The following is a 23,030-nucleotide window of genomic DNA, read 5'->3' as shown; positions in this document are numbered from 1 at the left end:
CACATATTTTAAGATGTGGACATTTATCAACCTTCTTGATGGCGGTAATAACAGCACATACTATTTATTATTTTTAATAATAATAAATAGGTTCTTTTATCTGGTGGTGTGAATCCAGATGTTTTTGGATGTGAAGTCCAGCACGTTAAGGCGCATACACCGCTGCATTCGGTTTCCTGTGGCGCGGTGCGCGCTGTAGGACGCACACACACACACACACACACACACACACACACACACACACACACACACACACACACACACACACACACACACACACACACACACACACACACACACACACACACACACACATTCTTCTGTCACAGCTCTGCGTTCCTTCGCTGTAACTGCTCACAGAGTTCATAGTTTGCTTTGGGATTCTTTTTCCCCTTCGACTATCATAACGCCGCCGCTTTTGGAGAACAAGCCGCTCAGATGTCGGAGATGATTTTTGGCCAAACATGAACGCAGGTGAGTTTACGCATTTCTTACGTTTGGATCAATCAAACTAAACAAGTTGGTGGGAGAAAGAACGATTTGGAAGAAAGTGTGTGGCTGTCATGTTAAATTTGTACGGGTTTTCCTTTGGATGGAGGCATGGTTGTTGAGGATAAATTTAATTCATTTGGATGTTTAAGTATTCACTTTATGACGGGTGTGTCACGTGGCTCAGTACTAATGTGATGTAGTGATTAACAACGAACATCACAGGCATGCATTAATGAGCAGATCATGTATGTTTAAAACTGCTTGCACCATGTCTGCTTTTATCAATGAAGTGTTTTTGTGGTCAGAGCAAAGAAAGCACCTTAATAATAATAGTAATAATAATACACAAAAATGGCTCTTTGGATTAATTCAGTTCAATTATGTGCAGGATTCCCATCTGTCATTTCATCTGTCTGTTCATTTCTTTGGTGTCTAAAGGTGTTTGACCCTGACACCATCTAATAAATATATGTAGCCCCAACTCAAATAAAACACATCCATGCAAAATAATGTAATTTAATTGAGTTGGGACTTCATGTATTTATTAGATGGGATCCAATCCAATGAGTCAGTTTTTGAGTGTATCACACAAACAAATGACTCATTATATAAACTGAATTCAATTATGGGCAGGATTTCCATATAATAAATATATGTAGTCCCAACTAAATTGCTTTATTTGCTTTATTTGAGTTGGGACTACATATATTTATTATATGGAAATCCTGACCATAATTTAATTGAGTTCATCCAATGCATCAGTTTTTATAGTACAGTACTTTATTTATAAAGCACTCAACATTTCAACAAATGCTGAACACGTTTCAAACAAAAACCATACATGGCGTATGTAATGATCATTTAAACTAAATTAAAAGTAGACATTATAAACAGTAGAGTACAAACAGGTTTTAAAATTGATCTTAAATATATCTCTTGAAGTAGACCCCCCAATATCTACAAGCAGGCTGTACCATAAGAAAACAGCACAGTAAGAATAAACTCTATAGCCTGCTGACCTCTTTTTAACCTTTGGAACACAAAGCTTGCATCCTGAGATCACAGTGGGCAGGTTGGCACATATGGCCTGATAAGATCCATTAGATATGAAGGTACACAACCATTGCCAATTTTATAGGTCAGTCACAAAGTCTTAAAATCTCTTTTTTTGCCCTTCACAATAAGTCATTGAAGAGAGGCCTGCGCAGGTGTGATGTCCTCAAGTTTCATGGCTCTAGTTACAACTCTAACAACTGTAATTTGAATCATATGAACAGGCCTCGTGGTATTTTGTGGCAAACAAGAAAATTAAACATTTGAAAGTTAGTCCCATAGCTTTCCATAATCTGAGCAAGAGGTTCTGCAAAAAAGGAAAATAAAAGTTGGCCTGTAACAGAACCTTGAGGTACCACATACTACACTGTGAAACACTCTGATGTAGTATTATTTTAAGAAACACAATGAGATCAACCAGACAAATAAAATCACCATGCAAGTAGTTCACCAGAAATGTGAAAGTTGATCTGAGGTCTCTCCAACAAATCACAGTGATTAGCTGTGTCAAAGCTGCACTCATACCCAACAACAACACTGATGCACAGTCAGCATCCAGTCAACAAGTCATTTTAGTTTGTGCAGTCTCTGCTGATGTCAACATCCAAAACTTGTAACAGCACTTTATGTTAAAGAGAGGCAGCAAGTGGGCATAGCTAAACGCAGCTGCAATGTTTAAGAGTGTAAGCCGTACAACATAGCTGGTCTCACTACTGTCTTTTAAACTTTCCCCTTCACTGTTGCAGATATTCTGTGGTCACAAATTACTTCTGTCACCTTTCTCCACCCTGCCTGTACTCTCTTCTTCTCCTCTCTATCACACTCTCCATTACTTTGGACAGTTGACCCCAAGTATTTAACCTCATCTTCTGTCACCATTTCTATTCCTTATAACCACACTATTCCACTGGGCTACCTCTCATTCACACACATGTACTCAGTCTTGCTCATACTGACTTTCATTCCCCTTCTCTCCAGAGCATTAGGGTTGGGTATCAAGAACCGGTTCTTTTCAGGTATCCTTAAGAAATGATTCGATCCACCGACATCAATAGACTTTTTGCTTAATGATTCCCTTATTGGTCCTTCAGAACGGCCATTGTTTTTGGGGGTGTTTGTCGCGAAAATGATCATGTCTCTACATTGATTACAGAACCCCTGCATGGTCTGTAATCAACCGTTTCTGCAGCATGGCTCTTCTTTGAAGCTTGAAGCAATGAAGCATTGAGCTGACCCAATGCTTCGTGGTTCTTTGTTTTGTTTCACTTTATCTTAATTTTTCCCCACTAAAACACCAAAGAGCATATGTCTGTGAGTAATATTAACCTTTTTTATGTTAAACCGACCTGTTATGGTTTTCTGAAACAGTTGATGTATTTTATAACTTAAAAATGGGACCAATGCTACCACGTTAGCATGTCTATGGCATTTTCAATGTTAAAGTTAGCATTAAGCTGTTCGCATCTCAGCATGTTTGTGTGCATTTGTTTTCTGTATAATTAATGGCTCAGCATTTGTTGTCATAAAAGAGTCAAATGTATTACAAATTGTAATATTTTTAAAATTTGTTTATATATTAATAATAATCGCAACAACAACAATAATAGTAATCAATCAATCAATTTTTTTTATATAGCGCCAAATCACAACAAACAGTTGCCCCAAGGCGCTTTATATTGTAAGGCAAGGCCATACAATAATGATGTAAAACCCCAACGGTCAAAACGACCCCCTGTGAGCAAGCACTTGGCTACAGTGGGAAGGAAAAACTCCCTTTTAACAGGAAGAAACCTCCAGCAGAACCAGGCTCAGGGAGGGGCAGTCTTCTGCTGGGACTGGTTGGGGCTGAGGGAGAGAACCAGGAAAAAGACATGCTGTGGAGGGGAGCAGAGATCGATCACTAATGATTAAATGCAGAGTGGTGCATACAGAGCAAAAAGAGAAAGAAACAGTGCATCATGGGAACCCCCCAGCAGTCTACGTCTATAGCAGCATAACTAAAGGATGGTTCAGGGTCACCTGATCCAGCCCTAACTATAAGCTTTAGCAAAAAGGAAAGTTTTAAGCCTAATCTTAAAAGTAGAGAGGGTGTCTGTCTCCCTGATCTGAATTGGGAGCTGGTTCCACAGGAGAGGAGCCTGAAAGCTGAAGGCTCTGCCTCCCATTCTACTCTTACAAACCCTAGGAACTACAAGTAAGCCTGCAGTCTGAGAGCGAAGCGCTCTATTGGGGTGATATGGTACTACGAGGTCCCTAAGATAAGATGGGACCTGATTATTCAAAACCTTATAAGTAAGAAGAAGAATTTTAAATTCTATTCTAGAATTAACAGGAAGCCAATGAAGAGAGGCCAATATGGGTGAGATATGCTCTCTCCTTCTAGTCCCCGTCAGTACTCTAGCTGCAGCATTTTGAATTAACTGAAGGCTTTTTAGGGAACTTTTAGGACAACCTGATAATAATGAATTACAATAGTCCAGCCTAGAGGAAATAAATGCATGAATTAGTTTTTCAGCATCACTCTGAGACAAGACCTTTCTGATTTTAGAGATATTGCGTAAATGCAAAAAAGCAGTCCTACATATTTGTTTAATATGCGCTTTGAATGACATATCCTGATCAAAAATGACTCCAAGATTTCTCACAGTATTACTAGAGGTCAGGGTAATGCCATCCAGAGTAAGGATCTGGTTAGACACCATGTTTCTAAGATTTGTGGGGCCAAGTACAATAACTTCAGTTTTATCTGAGTTTAAAAGCAGGAAATTAGAGGTCATCCATGTCTTTATGTCTGTAAGACAATCCTGCAGTTTAGCTAATTGGTGTGTGTCCTCTGGCTTCATGGATAGATAAAGCTGGGTATCATCTGCGTAACAATGAAAATTTAAGCAATACCGTCTAATAATACTGCCTAAGGGAAGCATATATAAAGTGAATAAAATTGGTCCTAGCACAGAACCTTGGGGAACTCCATAATTAACTTTAGTCTGTGAAGAAGATTCCCCATTTACATGAACAAATTGTAATCTAGTAGACAAATATGATTCAAACCACCGCAGCGCAGTGCCTTTAATACCTATGGCATGCTCTAATCTCTGTAATAAAATTTTATGGTCAACAGTATCAAAAGCAGCACTGAGGTCTAACAGAACAAGCACAGAGATGAGTCCACTGTCCGAGGCCATAAGAAGATCATTTGTAACCTTCACTAATGCTGTTTCTGTACTATGATGAATTCTAAAACCTGACTGAAACTCTTCAAATAGACCATTCCTCTGCAGATGATCAGTTAGCTGTTTTACAACTACCCTTTCAAGAATTTTTGAGAGAAAAGGAAGGTTGGAGATTGGCCTATAATTAGCTAAGATAGCTGGGTCAAGTGATGGCTTTTTAAGTAATGGTTTAATTACTGCCACCTTAAAAGCCTGTGGTACATAGCCAACTAACAAGGATAGATTGATCATATTTAAGATCGAAGCATTAAATAATGGTAGGGCTTCCTTGAGCAGCCTGGTAGGAATGGGGTCTAATAAACATGTTGATGGTTTGGATGAAGTAACTAATGAAAATAACTCAGACAGAACAATCGGAGAGAAAGAGTCTAACCAAATACCGGCATCACTGAAAGCAGCCAAAGATAACGATACGTCTTTGGGATGGTTATGAGTAATTTTTTCTCTAATAGTTAAAATTTTGTTAGCAAAGAAAGTCATGAAGTCATTACTAGTTAAAGTTAATGGAATACTCAGCTCAGTAGAGCTCTGACCCCTTGTCAGCCTGGCTACAGTGCTGAAAAGAAACCTGGGGTTGTTCTTATTTTCTTCAATTAGTGATGAGTAGAAAGATGTCCTAGCTTTACGGAGGGCTTTTTTATAGAGCAACAGACTCTTTTTCCAGGCTAAGTGAAGATCTTCTAAATTAGTGAGACGCCATTTCCTCTCCAACTTACGGGTTATCTGCTTTAAGCTACGAGTTTGAGAGTTATACCACGGAGTCAGACACTTCTGATTTAAAGCTCTCTTTTTCAGAGGAGCTACAGCATCCAAAGTTGTCTTCAATGAGGATGTAAAACTATTGACGAGATACTCTATCTCCCTTACAGAGTTTAGGTAGCTACTCTGCACTGTGTTGTTATATGGCATTAGAGAACATAAAGAAGGAATCATATCCTTAAACCTAGTTACAGCGCTTTCTGAAAGACTTCTAGTGTAATGAAACTTATTCCCTACTGCTGGGTAGTCCATCAGAGTAAATGTAAATGTTATTAAGAAATGATCAGACAGAAGGGAGTTTTCAGGGAATACTGTTAAGTCTTCTATTTCCATACCATAAGTCAGAACAAGATCTAAGATATGATTAAAGTGGTGGGTGGACTCATTTACTTTTTGAGCAAAGCCAATAGAGTCTAATAATAGATTAAATGCAGTGTTGAGGCTGTCATTCTCAGCATCTGTGTGGATGTTAAAATCGCCCACTATAATTATCTTATCTGAGCTAAGCACTAAGTCAGACAAAAGGTCTGAAAATTCACAGAGAAACTCACAGTAACGACCAGGTGGACGATAGATAATAACAAATAAAACTGGTTTTTGGGACTTCCAATTTGGATGGACAAGACTAAGAGACAAGCTTTCAAATGAATTAAAGCTCTGTCTGGGTTTTTGATTAATTAATAAGCTGGAATGGAAGATTGCTGCTAATCCACCGCCCCGGCCCGTGCTACGAGCATTCTGACAGTTAGTGTGACTCGGGGGTGTTGACTCATTTAAACTAACATATTCATCCTGCTGTAACCAGGTTTCTGTTAGGCAGAATAAATCAATATGTTGATCAATTATTATATCATTTACCAACAGGGACTTAGAAGAGAGAGACCTAATGTTTAATAGACCACATTTAACTGTTTTAGTCTGTGGTGCAGTTGAAGGTGCTATATTATTTTTTCTTTTTGAATTTTTATGCTTAAATAGATTTTTGCTGGTTATTGGTAGTCTGGGAGCAGGCACCGTCTCTACGGGGATGGGGTAATGAGGGGATGGCAGGGGGAGAGAAGCTGCAGAGAGGTGTGTAAGACTACAACTCTGCTTCCTGGTCCCAACCCTGGATAGTCACGGTTTGGAGGATTTAAGAAAATTGGCCAGATTTCTAGAAATGAGAGCTGCTCCATCCAAAGTGGGATGGATGCCGTCTCTCCTAACAAGACCAGGTTTTCCCCAGAAGCTTTGCCAATTATCTATGAAGCCCACCTCATTTTTTGGACACCACTCAGACAGCCAGCAATTCAAGGAGAACATGCGGCTAAACATGTCACTCCCGGTCTGATTGGGGAGGGGCCCAGAGAAAACTACAGAGTCCGACATTGTTTTTGCAAAGTTACACACCGATTTAATGTTAATTTTAGTGACCTCCGATTGGCGTAACCGGGTGTCATTACTGCCGACGTGAATTACAATCTTACCAAATTTACGCTTAGCCTTAGCCAGCAGTTTCAAATTTCCTTCAATGTCGCCTGCTCTGGCCCCCGGAAGACAATTGACTATGGTTGCTGGTGTCGCTAACTTCACATTTCGCAAAACAGAGTCGCCAATAACCAGAGTTTGATCCTCGGCGGGTGTGTCGTCGAGTGGGGAAAAACGGTTAGAAATGTGAACGGGTTGGCGGTGTACACGGGACTTCTGTTTAGGGCTACGCTTCCTCCTCACAGTCACCCAGTCAGCCTGCTTTCCCGGCTGCTCGGGATCTGCCAGGGGGGAACTAACGGCGGCTAAGCTACCTTGGTCCGCACCGACTACAGGGGCCTGGCTAGCTGTAGAATTTTCCACGGTGCGAAGCCGAGTCTCCAATTCGCCCAGCCTGGCCTCCAAAGCTACGAATAAGCTACACTTATTACAAGTACCATTACTGCTAAAGGAGGCCGAGGAATAACTAAACATTTCACACCCAGAGCAGAAAAGTGCGGGAGAGACAGGAGAAGCCGCCATGCTAAATCGGCTAAGAGCTAGTAGCTACGCTAAGCTAGCGGATTCCTAAAAACACGCAAAGTGAATAATGTGTAAATAATTTAGAGGTGATTCAGCAGAAGGAGTGCTTTAGTTAAGGCACGTAAAGATTACACTGGGAAACAAATCGTAATCTAGATAACTAGATCAATCTAACTGCGCAGATTAAACAGCTAACAGATACAGAAAAACACCGCTGTGCTCCGGAACAGGAAGTGATACAATACCGCAGTGAGAGCCAACCACCAGATAATAATAACTAATAATGCTACAATACAGTTTTAGAGAAAGAGACAAAAAAGAACCTGATAAAACAAAACACAACAGAAAAGATAAAACCAACTAACAATGAACGTAATGTAGTGCTCTCAACACTGACGGCATAATTCACTTTCTTATGAGTATTCTGTTAGGTGCCATGTGATTCATATAATAGGAGCGGTCCCTTTAAGAGTTCGGGTGACGTGCTCTTTTTTTGCCTGCCTTTCTGTTGGCGCACGGCGCCATGTTTGTAGTTCATATATTCTTATGGCGACATGTTGGTAGTCTGTTAATAAACTCGACTCGAGTCTTAATGAGAGAAGTTTCGGCTCGTCTTTTCATCAAAAGACAACTTCTACACTGGTGACCCCGACGTTTGTCTGCTGGACGTATCCAGATCGTCATGACTGCCAACGCTGTGTCTCTCAAGCTCCCAGAATTCTGGGAATCTTCTGCTTCAGCCTGGTTTGCTCAGACTGAAGCACAGTTTGCCTTGCGTCAGATCTCCACTGACGAAACTAAATACTACTATGTAGTATCTGCCCTCAGAAGTTCTACGGCATCAAGAGTGGTGAGCCTTCTTAAAAGTCCTCCTCTGACGGACAAGTATGAAACTCTGAAGGAATACTTACTTCGAACATTCAAACTGTCTGACGCTGAGAGGGCCAATAGGCTTTTCGGTCTTCAAGGGCTCGGTGACAGCAAGCCTTCAGAGCTAATGGACAGAATGCTCGACCTGCTTGGCGACAACAAGCCAGATTTTCTTTTCCTCCACCTTTTCCTACGCCAACTGCCTGCTCATGTGAGAGCTGCTTTGGCCAACACCGCCAGCACTGATTGCAGAGCACTGGCTGCTGAGGCTGACAAGTGTTTCCTGGCGAGTCAGCAACCCTGCGCAGCCGCCCTTCTCCCTGCTGGTGTTGTATCAGAGGTACCGGATGATCATATGCTCATCGCAGCAGCAGCCCCGCGTCGGCAGCGGTCTTCAGGTGTGTGCTTCTACCACGCCAGGTTTGGCCCCAAGGCCAAACGATGCCATTCTCCATGCAGCTTCAGTGGAGTGGGAAATGCCACGGCCGGCGCTCACTAGTGGCCGTGAGCGTCGGCCATGCTGGCAGGCTGCTCTTCATCCATGACTCCGTCTCTGGCCAACGTTTCCTCTGCGACACAGGGGCACAGCGGAGTCTACTGCCTGCTTCACAGGTGGACGTGGTAGCTGACACCCACGGCCCCCCCATGGAAGCCGCCAATGGTAGCCCCATCCGTACGTACGGCACAAGGCATGTTGAACTGTGTTTTGGGGGCCAACGCTTTAGCTGGGACTTTGTGACTGCCAAAGTAGCCGTTCCCCTCTTAGGGTCAGACTTTTTGTGTGCATATGGACTGTTGGTGGACGTTAAAAATCAGCACTTGATCGACGCCGTAACTTTCTGTTCGTATGCATGCTTCCTCAACGACTCCGATGCACTGCACTTCTCCAGCCTGCTCTCTGTCACGGACAGTTTCCAGCGTCTGCTCGCCGAGTTCCCAGCACTCACACAGCCCACTTTCTCCTCTTCCACGGCCAAGCACAGTGTCGAGCATCACATTGACACCACTGGCCCACCTGTATATGCCCGCGCTCGATGTCTCGAGCCGAACAAGCTTGCCGTGGCCAAGACAGAGTTCGAGTCCATGGAGCGCCTGGGGATTGTTCGTCGCTCCAACAGTCCTTGGGCCTCCCCCCTGCACCTTGTCCCCAAGCCGGGGGGGTCTGGCGCCCTTGCGGGGACTACTGACGGCTCAACGACGCGACAATGCCTGACCGCTATCCAGTACTGCACATCCAGGATTTTTCAGCGCACCTGGCTGGTAAGGTCATTTTTTCAAAAGTGGACCTGATCAGAGGATACCATCAAGTGCCCGTACACCCTCTCGACATCCCAAAAACAGCTGTGATCACGCCGTTTGGTTTGTTTGAGTTCCTGCGCACCCCGTTTGGCCTCAAGAATGCTGCTCAAACTTTCCAGCGGCTCATGGACTTTGTGTTACGGGATCTGCCTTTCGTGTTTGTGTACCTTGACGACATCCTGGTGGCCATTTCATCACCTTCAGAGCACCTTTCGCACCTACGCACTCTGTTCGAGCGACTTACCGAGCACGGGCTCATCATCAATTCAGCCAAGTGCCAGTTCAGCCTGTCCACCATAGACTTTCTGGGGCACAGAGTCACAAAGGATGGGGTCGTTCCTCTTCCGTCAAAAGTGGAGGCCATCACCACTTTCCCACGCCCACTCACTGTCAAAGCCTTACAGGAGTTCCTAGGCATGGTTAACTTCTACCACCGTTTTCTCCCCAGGGCCGCCCAAATCATGCGGCCCTTGTACGAGGCTCTGAAAGGCGGCAAGCCTAAGCACACTGTGGGCTGGAGCCCGGAAAGAGACAAGGCTTTTGCGGACGCTAAGACAGCCCTGGCTAAAGCCGCTATGTTGGCCCATCCCTCCTCCTCCGCTCCAATCGCACTTACCACGGACGCCTCAGACTATGCAGTCGGTGCGGTTTACGAGCAGTGGGTGAATAATGCCTGGCAGCCTCTCGCCTTTTTCAGCAGGCAGTTGCGTCCCAGTGAACGGAAGTATAGCACCTTCGATCGGGAGCTACTTGGGGTGTACCTCGCCATCCGACACTTTCGTTCACTGCTGGAGGGACGCCAGTTCACCATTTTTGTGGACCACACGCCTCTGACTTTCGCCATGTCCAAAGTCACTCAGCCATGGTCGGGCAGGCAACAGCGACAGCTGACTTACATTTCGGAGTTCACGACGGACATTGCACACCTTTCTGGAAAGCACAACCATGTCGCAGATTGCCTCTCCCGCGCTGTTGCGGGGGGCGGTCCACCTTGGCCTGGATTACGACAGCATGGCAGCAGAGCAGGCCACAGACCCAGACATGCAGGTTTGCCGTTCATCCGTTACTGGGCTGCAGCTGCAGGATGTGGCATTTGGCGATGCTGGCACCACTCTGCTTTGCGACGTCTCCATGGGCTCTCCTAGGCCGGTTGTGCCTGCGAAGTGGAGGCGACCTGTTTTTGACGCCATCCATGGCCTCTCACACCCTGGAACCAAGGCCTCACAACGGCTGGTGGCAGCCAAGTTTGTGTGGCATGGTCTCAAAAAGGACGTGAGAGACTGGGCGAACACCTGTGTAGCGTGCCAACGTGCCAAAGTACACCGCCACACCAAAGCGCCACTGGAACAGTTTCGAGTGCCGGAACGACGTTTCGACCACGTCAACATTGACCTCGTTGGTCCGCTTCCGCCCTCCCAGGGTTACACTCATCTACTCACTATGGTCGACAGGACTACACGGTGGGCAGAGGCTGTTCCACTGTCATCTATAACATCGGCTGATGTGGCACGGGCATTTATTGGCACCTGGGTGTGCCGTTTTGGCACCCCATCAGACATTTCCTCGGACCGGGGCGTTCAATTTACCTCTGACCTTTGGAACGCTGTCGCAGGTAGCTTGGGAGTTAAACTCCACCGCACCATGGCCTACCACCCCCAGAGTAATGGCCTCTGCGAAAGTTTTCATAGATCGATGAAAGCCTCCCTGCGTGCTAGCCTGAAGGACAGTTCCTGGTCTGACAAACTCCCATGGGTCATGCTGGGCATCAGGACAGCACCGAAGGAAGACCGCCTTCTCCCATGCGGCGGAGCTGCACTGGACGTTTGATTCGCCCCCCACGCCGTTGATACATTTATTTTCTCTCCTTTTCTTTTTATGTTCAGGTGTCCTGTTAAAGTGAATTCTGAGGGGGCATGTGTAGTGCTCTCAACACTGACGGCATAATTCACTTTCTTATGAGTATTCTGTTAGGTGCCATGTGATTCATATAATAGGAGCGGCCCCTTTAAGAGTTCGGGTGACGTGCTCTTTTTTTGCCTGCCTTTCTGTTGGCGCGCGGCGCCATGTTTGTAGTCCATATATTCTTACGGCGACATGTTGGTAGTCTGTTAATAAACTCGACTCAAAGAGTCTTAATGAGAGAACTTTCGGCTCGTCTTTTCATCAAAAGACAACTTCTACAGTAAATAAATAAATACATATAGAAATAAATAAGTGTTTCCTGTGAACACCTAGTGACTCTCACACCTCCACTTCATCCCTGTTTTATTTAGGTTTAATGACAATTTGTTTTGGTCAAACCATATTTTCAATTTGTTAATTTCTTCAGTGATTTCCTCCAGAACTATCTGCCAAGCTAGAAAACTGCTGCGTCCGAGTAAGACCAGAATGCTAGTAGAATGAATTTGAATAAGGAAAGTTGTTTTTTTCCTCACCAAAATAGATGCTGCACTCACTGCAGTTTATTGTCTGGAATAGCTCCAGATTGCATTTCAGAACTTCCAGAATTCAAACATTTTCGTGTGGGTGGTGGTGTGCGGTAATTTTGGGTTACAGCTTTTTTGTTTTTCACCACATTCATCCCTGAATATGTCAATCGTGATTCACGTTTGTGCAGATTAAAGTCACTAACTGGGACTCTTGTTGCGAGAAAGAAACAAGAATCATCCTCCGTTCTGTTCACATAGCTCCAAATGCTGTGGCTCTCTGCTGAGTCATGTTAGAATAATAGAGTCCAGGCGGAATTAAATTCAAAGCGAAACACCGTTAAAATCAAACAACACCTCTTTCCAAACGTTGTAATACAAACAAACTGCAATTGATCAAAACATTTTTTTCCTCCCAAAATGAGACGTCCTGCACTGACGTGCAGCAGCTGGCTGAGCTCAACTCAGAGGTATTGAGAGACATTCATGCCAAAATGTCTGAAAGGAAATGCTTTTGACAAAAACAACAGATTTTGTTTATTTTTATTTATGTCCAGAGATCAAGGATACAGTGACCAATTTCATATTTATTTACTTTAAGACTCAATAAAATGTTGTTGACATAGAAAACCTGTAAAGCCTACTTTTAGTACACAGAAAATTCACAAGTGGTATCAATAAGGGAATCGATAAGGAATCGGATCGATAAGCAGAATCAATAATGGCATCGATATTGATAAAATTTTATCAATATGCATCCCTACAGAGCATATCTCCACCTTTCCAGGCTAGACTCAACGTGTTCTCTACTCTCACTGCAGATCACAATGTCATCTGCAAACTCAGAGCTGATCCTTGGTGTAATCCCTTTTCCACCGTGAATGAGTCCGTCATTCCTACTGTGCATCTCATCGCTGTCACACTGTCTTTGTACATGCCCTGCACTACCCTCACATACTTCTCTGCCACTCCAGACTTCCTCATGCAATGCCACAACTCTTCTCTTGGCCCCCTGTTATAATATTTCTCTAAATCCACAAACACACAATGTAACTCTTTCTGGCCTTCTCTATACTTCTCCATCAGTATTCTCAGAGCAAACATTGCATCTGTAGTGCTCTTTCTCGGCATGAAACCATATTGCTCCTCACAGATCTTCACCTGTTTTCTAATTCTAGCTTCTACTACTCTTTCCCATAACTTCATGCTGTGGTTGATCAACTTTATGCCTCTGTAGTTACTGCAGCTCTCTACATCATCCTTGTTCTTAAAAAAAGTAACCAGCACACTTTGTCTCCACTCCTCAGGTATCCTCTCACTTTCCAAGATTTTATTAAACATTCTGGTTGGAAACTCCACTACCATCTCTCCAAAACCTTTCCATGCATCCACTGGAATGTCATCTGGACCAACTGCCTTTCCAGTCATCATCCTTTTCATACCTGCCCTCACTTCATCCTTACTTATCCCTTGGTTCCCTGATTTACTCTCTCAGCACATTACCATCTACATGTTTTACCACCCTAACCTGCTGCAGAGCCTTTCCAGCTCTGTCTCAAGTCTTGTGTGACCAATCTGTACAAGTCCTTTTCTCATTCCTTACTATTCAACTTGTTGTACAGCTCGGTAAATGCCTTTTCCTTAGATTTTGCCACTTCTCTTTTCACCTTACACCACATCTCCTTGTACTGTTGTCTACTTTCTTCATCTCTCTGACTGTTCCAATTCTTTTTTGCCAACATCTTTCTCCTTATGGGCATCTTCGGTCCATCACCAAGTCTCCCTTATTTTCCTTATGCTGTCTAGATGTCACACCCAGTACCTTCCTAGCTCTCCCTCACCACATCTGCAGTACTTTTCCAGTAGTCCAAAACTGCTTCTCCTGTTTACTGAATTTCACACAACAGTCTTCCTCCTTCAGCTTCCACCATCTGTTCCTTTGTTGAGCTTTCACTCTTTTCTTCTTCACTTGTAAAGTCAACCTACAAACCACCATCCAATGCTGTCTAGCTACACACTCTCCTGCCACCACCTTACAGTCTCTGATTTCTATTAGCTTGCACCTCCTACAAAGAATGTAGTTCACCTGTGTGCACCTTCCTCCACTCTTATATGTTACCCGTTTCTTAAAGTAGGTATTCACCACAGCCATTTCCATCCTTTATGCAAAGTCAATTACCATCTGCCCTTCCACATTCCTGTCGTTGTTACAATACCTATCCATTACTTCCTCATCACCTCTGTTCACTTCACCAACATGCCTATTGAAGTCCGCCCCTATCACAAGTCTTTCATGCTTGGGCACACTCTCCAGCACCTCATCTAACTCACTCCAGAAATGTTTTTTCTCCTTGATCTCACAACCTACCTGTGGGGCATATGCACTGATGATATTCATCATTACCCCTTCAGGTTCCAACTTCACACTCATCACCCTGTTGGACACTCGCTTAACCTCCAACACACTTTTAACATACTCTTCCTTTAAAATGATCCCAACACCATTTTGCTTCCTGTCCTCACCATGATACAACAACTTGTACCCACTGCCTGTGGTCCTGCTTTTACTTCTCTTCCATTTGGTCTCTTGCACATATGTGTACAGGAATGAACAGTTGTTATGAAAATTTCAGCTAAGCTGCACCACTAAAATACATTCCGAACCTGCAAGTTTGGTGGATCAGTCCTGTATGTCATAATGTTTGTGAAAGAGTCACTAAGCCCCAATATTCTCAAGTGGTCCTAACACCATTTAGGAACAATGTCCTCTGTGATGAATCAGCAAAGTATGCCTTGAGTATTATTTGTTTCTTAAATGACGTTATATTAAGTTGAATACTGTGAGCTTAAACAACTGAAAATACAAGTTAATGTAATCAGTATTTTTTAATTCACCTGCAATCACAAAATATACACTAACTTCAAATACTTAAGTTGTAATAGCTTGTTATTTTTGAGAACATAAATTGAAAATAATTGACATAATCAGTTATTACTATTATTATTATTTTTTAGTTCTGCCAACACATTCAGGTTCACAGTAGCACGTCTGTGTGGGTTTTGTTCATGCAGTTGTCTTTATTTATTTATTTATTTATTTATTAACAAATGTTGATTTAAATGTGATTTACACATCTGATGTCTGTATGTCCATAAGCAGTTTCAGGACACACTGGAATAACACAGATGACCAGTACGCTATTTTAAAGCATGTAATCTTACAGTTTCCTTTTCCTGTTGTTCTTTTAGACTACATCCGGCCTTTTCTTTCTCCAAAGACAAATTTTCTTTGTCACGCCAACCTGAAGGTGTTTTCTCCTCTCATGTCTGCAACCAGGGGTCCCAGACCATCTGTGGCCCCAAAACCTGAAGTCACGCCACGGCTTAATGGGAGGCTCCTCCTGGTCACAGGCAGCCATGGAAGATGTACTAATGGTGGTTTACTACCTTCAGACAATGAGCTTGAGGAGGAGAATGAGGCAGAGAACAGTCCAAACAAAGAGGCTGCCGGCAGGATGCCAGCAATGAAATATTTCGGCTACTCATCACAGAAAGATTTACTGAACAGCTCACAGGAACGTGAAGGAGAGGAAGAAGATGTGAGTCAGAAGATGGAGGAGGACTGGCGATTAAGTGACAGCGCCTTAACGGAGGAGGTGGACTCTCCAGAAACCCTTTGGGTCAGTGATGCTGGGCTCACTGCTGACTCAGAGGATGCTGAAGAGATGATTGAAATGGACATGACCGAGGACATGGTCATGGATGGTTGTGATGCTGGCGAGGCGCTGGCTGACATGGAAGGGCTTTCAGTGGGTGACATTTCTGTCACTAGTGTTGACGAGGAGTCAGCGTGCTATTCTGGTGAAAAAGTGCCAGAGGTGGAGAATCAAACAGGGGATGAGAGGCAGACAAAGCATCAAATCAAGGAGGATGAAACAGCTGACAGCTCTGTGGATGATGTGACAGAGTCTCTCACAGAGGAGGAGGCCTCTGATACCCAACAAGTTCTTATAATAGATGGAGACAACAACGACGCAGCTTCAGATTGTGGCATCTCTTGTAGCATCCTGAAACTGAGGTGCAGCCATAAAATGAAGACAAAAGAAGAGTTCTGTGCCATCACTGTTAAAAAAGAGAGTTTTATTGAGAGTCTCCAGACACACCAAAAGAAGATCTTTGACACAGCTGAGAGATGCATCGCTTTAGAAAGTGATCAAAGCCACGAGCCATATTATGTCTCCTCAGAAGACGTTTTTAAGAAAGAGTCAAACGTGAGGCTTGTCAATGTTCATGGACGACCAGACAGTGACAACTCTCCACGCGGGGAGTCGATGGACAGCAGACGAAGTGATTACGTGTTTTCTGAGGACTATGTGGACATCAGTGGCAAGTATGCACATGATGACTGTGATGACAACAAGCGAGCAGTGCCTCAGGACAGACTGTCCGCCATAAGTGAAGAAAACAAATCCCAGACAGCAGAAGAGTTATTAAATTGTTCTAACTGTGAATTGAGGTTCAGGTTCGCCTCTATGCTGTCGGATGCCGACATCTCGCTGACCTCTTCTGCCTCTGAAAGCCAGATGCTTTCCTTGTCCAACTCAGATGTCTTCACAAATGAAGACCTACAAGGCTGGAGAGGACTTTTTCTGGATGACACCACCGACACAGAACAAGATCTGAGTGATGAACCTGTCTATGAGGATGCCAGGCACAGGGCGGACAGCGATAACACCTTTTCTCTTAACAGGAGGACCACAGGGATGCATTCCTGCTCACAGTCACAGCGCATTAATAATAACCTGTCTGACACCCGAGTAGAGTTTTTTCCAAGGGCCGGCATCAATGGTTTCCAAGCCAAGCCAACAATGAGCAGCAGCCCCATGTTGAATAAAATCCGGTATGAGAATTATTCCAAACCCAACATTTTGTCTCTTTACCCACGTTCCCTTTCCATGGAGAGCCAGGACATGCCTTTGTGGGTCTACAAGGAGAAGGAAACATCGCTTTGCTCATTGGGAAGTTTCTCCCGGTGCTCACCGTTATCATCCAGTGGTTTCTCCACGCCTACATCCTTGGTGGATATCCCACCTCCATTTGAGCTGGCGTGCATCACCAAGAGGCCCATCACCAAGAGTTCCCCCTCACTTCTCATCCAGGGAGATTCATCAGAGAAAAACAGGAAAAAGAAATCCTCCATTAAGCACTTCCTGATGAAGTTTAGGCGGAAATCAGACCGCAAACCTGCAGATGATGTCACCTCAGCCTCCTCAAAGTCCTCAGCAGAGTCCAGACACCAAACATCCAGCAGACTGCTGGATTTAGACAGACACAGCCTGAGTAGTTCTCCGCAGCTAAACCTTCGTTTTGCTAGTAAACCCCAGAGTTCGCCAGAGCCAGCCTCCTCCTTCTCACTCTACAAGGACAATAAAAGAACAGGCAACTCTGTGGCCTTTCTCAATCGCAGCGTTGTCCGAGTGGAGTCCTTTGAGGACCGCTCTCGTGTGCCTTTCACACCTCTTCCCCTCACCAAACCTCGATCTATCTCCTTTCCCAACACTGATACCTCAGATTATGAGAATGTTCCACCTCTCAGCTCAGACTATGAGAACATTCAGGTACCACGCCTGAGGCCTGTTCGACAGGAGCCATTCACAGGCCGTTCTGAACGTCCTTGGAAAGCACACACCTCTGCAAATGACACGGACGGTTATGTGGACATGAGCAGTCTCCCCGGGTTTGACAACAAATCCCAGTCAATTAAACAGGAAACAGAAAGGTATGGAAAGGATTTGTTTTCCCTCCATGGGAATGTTAGTGGTCCCAGAAGTAATATTAGCAATCTATGTCACACTTTACTGCACTCCTCTGCCAATGCTCGACAATAAAGGTTTGTCTGTCTTTATCCAAGGTGAAAAGCTGGTGGGGGTGCTATTCCACCAAAGCATTAAAAACATGTAAATTAGTGGAACACAGCATCAAAAAAGAAGAAAATCCTAAAAATCCAACCACTTTTCCTTAACCCAAAAATATGCCCCTGCACCAAATCTGACTAATGTATTTTTCAAACAGTCAGACAAACAAGCACATTGGACTGAAACATCCCCCTCCTGATGGAAGTGACAGTTTTATATGGGCTGATATATTTCCAAAATATATTTGAGATATGTTAAAATGCTTTGTTGTTGTTGTTGTTGAGTTCTCATATATTGGTGGAAAGTTATGTTTCTAAGCATTTTTTTGCTGACAATGTAATTACTGAATATATTTGTCCCCCACCCACATATTTTGATCCACTCAATTCAGATAATTTCCTTGATCTGTACCAAATTACACATATATACATGCACATATATGAACAACAAAAAAAATGCAATAAGTCAGAGTTCTTCACTTTTTTCACAATTTGTTATGTTACAGCCTTATTCCAAAATGGATGAAATAAATTTTTTCCCTCAAAATTCTACCCACAAAACCCCATAATGACAGCATGAAATTTTTTTTTTGAGAATTATTGAAAATTTATTAAAAAAAAACAACAAAAAAAAAAACGAAGAAATCATGTGTACATACATACATATTCACAGCCTTTGCCATGAAACTCAAAATTGAGCTCAGGTGCATCCTGTTTCCACTGATCATCCTTGAGATTTTTCTACAGCTTAATTGGAGTCCACCTCGGGTAAATTCAGTTCATTGGACATGATTTGGAAAGGCACACATCTGTCTACATATAAGGTCCCACAGTTGACAGTGTATGTCAGAGCACAAACCAAGCATGAAGTCAAAGGAATTGCCTGTAGACCTCCAAGACAGGATTGTCTTGAGGCCCAAATCTGGGGAAGAGTACAGAAACATTACTGCTGCTTTGAAGGTCCCAGTGAGCACAGTGGCCTCCATCATCCGTAAATGGAAGAAGTTTGGATGCACCAGGACTCTTCCTAGAACGATCGGGGGAAAAGGGCCTTAGTCAGGGAGGTGACCAAGAACCCAATGGTCACTCTGGCAGAGCTCCAGCATTCCTCTGTGGAGAGAGGAGAACCTTCCAGAAGGACAACCATCTCTGCAGCAATCCACCAATCAGGCCTGTATAGTTGAGTGACGAGATGGACACTCCTTAGTAAAAGGCACACGGCAGTCCACCTGGAGTTTGCCAAAAGGCACCTGAAGTACTCTCAGACCATGACAAACAAAATTCTCTGGTCTGATGAGACAAAGATTGAACTCTTTGGTGTGAATGCCAGGCAACATGTTTGAAGGAAACCAGGCACCATCCCTACAGTGAAGCATGGTGGTGGCAGCATCATGCTGTGTGGTTGCTTTTCAGCAGCAGGAACTGGAAGACTAGTCAGGATTGAGGGAAAGATGAATGCAGCAATGTACAGAGACATCCTGAATGAAAACCTGCTCCAGAGCGCTCTTGACCTTAGACTGGGGCGACGGTTCATCTTGCAGCAGGACAATGACCCTAAACACACAGCCAAGATATCAAAGGAGTGGCTTCAGGACAACTCTGTGAATGTCCTTGAGTGGCCTAGGCAGAGCCCAGACCGGAATCTGATCGAACATCTCTGGAGAGGTCTGAAAATGGCTGTGCACCGACGCTCCCCATCCAACCTGATGGAGCTTGAGAGAGGCTGCAAAGAGGAATGGGCAAAACTGCCAAAAGATAGGTGCACCAAGCTTGTGGCATCATATTCAAGAAGACTGGGGCTGTAATTGCTGCCAAAGGTGCATCAACAAAGTATTAAAGGCTGTGAATCCTTCAGCCCACTCTCACGCTTTTTTCGTGCCTCAGTCACGAAATGAGTCACATTTTCGTAACGCGTCATTTAAATTTTACTATTTCTAATCCTGCTCCTTCTCCTAACTCTAACCATAATGTAAGTCTCTCCCTTCCCCTAACAATAACCACCCCCCCAGACCACCCCATGTCACCCCACATTTCAAGCCCCCGTCACAGAAATGGGCCATTTTTTGTGATGGTATCATGAACCATAGATTAATTTACTTTTCATAATGCCATCACAACCTGCCATGAGATTGGGTTGGAAGATGTAATTTTTTTTTTTAGTTTTTAAAAAAAAATTTCAGAAACGTTTTTCATATTGACATTATGGGGTGTTGTGGTTAGAATTTTGAGGGGAAAATCTGTCATCCTCCATGTTGGTGCACGTTGGGCACTGCAGCGGGAAGCTGGTAAATGGTAAATGGACTGCATTTATATAGCGCTTTTCCATCTGCATCAGTCGCTCAAAGCGCTTTACAAATAATGCCTCACATTCACCCCGATGTCAGAGTGCTGCCATACAAGGTACTCACTACACACCGGGAGCAATAGGGGATTAAAGACCTTGCCCTTAGTGATTTTCCAGTCAGGCTTGGATTTGAACCGATGATCTTCTGGTCTCAAGTCCACTATGTTTTACTTTGCCATTTTGTTTATTGATTTATTGCTTTGATGATAAGTACACATAAAACTGTAAAAATATAAAGAAACACAAATTTTGTGAAAATGGATAGAGATTGTTTCTTTGAGACATTATACACCTGCTTAAGGTGCTCAAAACCAACATCCTTGACCCAAAATAGACATAATCATACCAAAAAGAAAATGTAAGCTCACCCCAGTTTGTCCGTGATCGAAGTTATACGCATGCACACATGCACACAGCTTTTTGTCTTTTCTACATTCTGCTGCAAGCAGGCACTTCTATTTTTACACACCCACAAACAGAAGATTGTGGAAGACATCAAATGCACTACACCTTTCACTCATGGTAACAGCAACATGACACTTAACTAAACTGATTAACCAACTGAAGTACAAAAACACAAATCAACAACACTAACAACACTGTTAAAATAACATGAACCACAATAACAACATTTAAAACCCCCAAACCTTGAACTCCTATGGTGCATAGCAGCACAGAGTCTATTGTTGATTTTCACAGATCTGGCAACTTGCTTCTGATGGATTGTTTGTTGCTGTGATGCCACTCTGAACTTCACACGGTTGTATACACTTTTTATTTCTGTTTAGCACTCTTCTGGTTATTAATTGTATCTACTCTGAATGTTATTTAACAACAGTCCTGTTGTGAATTGCTAGCAGTTAGCATTCACTAGCGGTTAGCATTCACTAGCGGTTAGCTTTCACTAGCTAGGTCAACCCCTCCCCTCTCTGTTGTTACTTTTTATAGCTGTTTCTTTTCTACCCGTTTAATACTTCTGTTCGTTTTTCAGTTGGACTGCTGTGAATTTTAAGTAATTAGTTTACTCCTGTGTAAAATCTTAGGAGGGGCTAGCATTTTTGCTAGCGGTTAGCTTGCATTAGCTATTTCGGACTCCCGTCATCATTTTTTCATTGAATTTTTTTACACTCCTGTTAGTTAACTGTTTAGTGTATTTTATAGCTGCTGCTTTTTTTACCTGTTTAATACTTCTGTTAGTTTTTCAGTGTAACTGCTGTGAATTTTAATAAATTTATTTGCGTCTGTGTGAGCCTTAGGAGTGGTTAGCTTATCCATTATTGGTTAGCTCGTGTTTGCTTGGCGACATTCATGAATTTCTTAGTGCACAAAGTACACTACTAATTCTACTTTACACCCACTGTAAATCCTGCATGATGTTGTTAGATAGGGTGGCTCTCTTAGAGAGCCGTGTCCGTAAGATAGAGCAGCTTCTTAGCGCAGTGGAGTTAGATGTTACGGGCACTCCAGATGAGGTTAGTGTTGGGCCGGCTAGCGAGCCCATTAGCATCAGCTTAGAAACGCTGGCTGTGGAGGATGGCTTTCGGACTGTGGCTAGGCGGAGGAAGCCCTATAGGGCTTGGTGCCCAGTTGTGGCACCTCAATCACACTCGCCAGTGCGAACTGTGAATCGGTTCTCCCCCTTGGATTTGCCAGATGTGAATTCTCTGAGCCCATAAGTGACTTCCACTCCTGTCTCCAGGCCGAAACACCGGACTTTAGTGATAGGGAATTCAATCACCCGCAAAGTCAGGTTACAGACACTGGTGGACGTTAAATGTATTCCTGGGGCCAGAGCTCCCGACATTGCATCTCATCTTAGGGTGCTGACGCTGCAGAAGGGAAGACAGACGAAGGAACATGACATGAGATATAGTCACATAGTTATTCACGTTGGCACCAATGATATCAGGATGAAGCACTCAGAGGTCACAAAAATGGACATAGAGAGGACTTGTGACCTTGCCAGAAAGATGTGTCGGCATCGATTAATAGTCTCTGGCCCCTCCCCTCCCGGGGTACTGATGAGGCATTTAGCAGGCTGACATCATTAAATAGGTGGCTGGCGCAGTTTTGTAGACAGCAAGGCTTTAGCTTTATTCATAACTGGCCTTCATTCTGGGGCCGCCGTGGCTTGCTGATGCTGGACGGCCTCCATCCTACCGGGGAAGGCGCTGCCATCTTGTCTGCGAACATAGATAGAACTCTACAGGGAGGGTAACATTAGGAATCTACAGCAGGCCACGGAGCAGGTGATTAGAGACCCTGCAAAGCTTATGACAAATGTGGGTGTGGAATCCATTAGCTTAGCGGGGAATTTAGTGCAGAAAATCCACTATAGTGATAGTGCAGTTTATTTGCCAGGGAGGGAATTTCCACCATTTGAGACTGTGGCCTGCATCTGTAGTCGTGTCCATAAAAATCATAGAGGGATATGCTTTCCAAACTTAATACCCATTACAATATTGGATAATGTTGAAATTGAGGACGGCCCAGTGGTTGTTCCAGCAATAGCAAAGATTTCGTGTCTGCTACCTACAACACGCGTGGAATGTCTTAAACCTAAACCTACTTCTAAGCATCTTATATATGCTACTCTGGAACCACCCCTAAACCCAAACAGTTCAACTATCAACCCCACTGAGGTCCTTAGA

At 43.8% G+C, this 23,030-nt stretch overlaps 1 pseudogene; it reads left to right on the top strand.

The window, feature by feature from the left end:
- The first annotated feature begins 325 nt into the window (after window positions 1-325).
- LOC117506981 overlaps window positions 326-23,030 on the top strand; it is a 111,358-nt pseudogene continuing 88,653 nt past the window's right edge.

This window comes from Thalassophryne amazonica, chromosome 3, assembly GCF_902500255.1.
Source record: "Thalassophryne amazonica chromosome 3, fThaAma1.1, whole genome shotgun sequence".
In the NCBI taxonomy this organism is placed as follows: domain Eukaryota; kingdom Metazoa; phylum Chordata; class Actinopteri; order Batrachoidiformes; family Batrachoididae; genus Thalassophryne; species Thalassophryne amazonica.
Note: the sequence above shows the minus strand (reverse complement) of the source record. Positions and strands in the feature narration are given on the sequence as shown.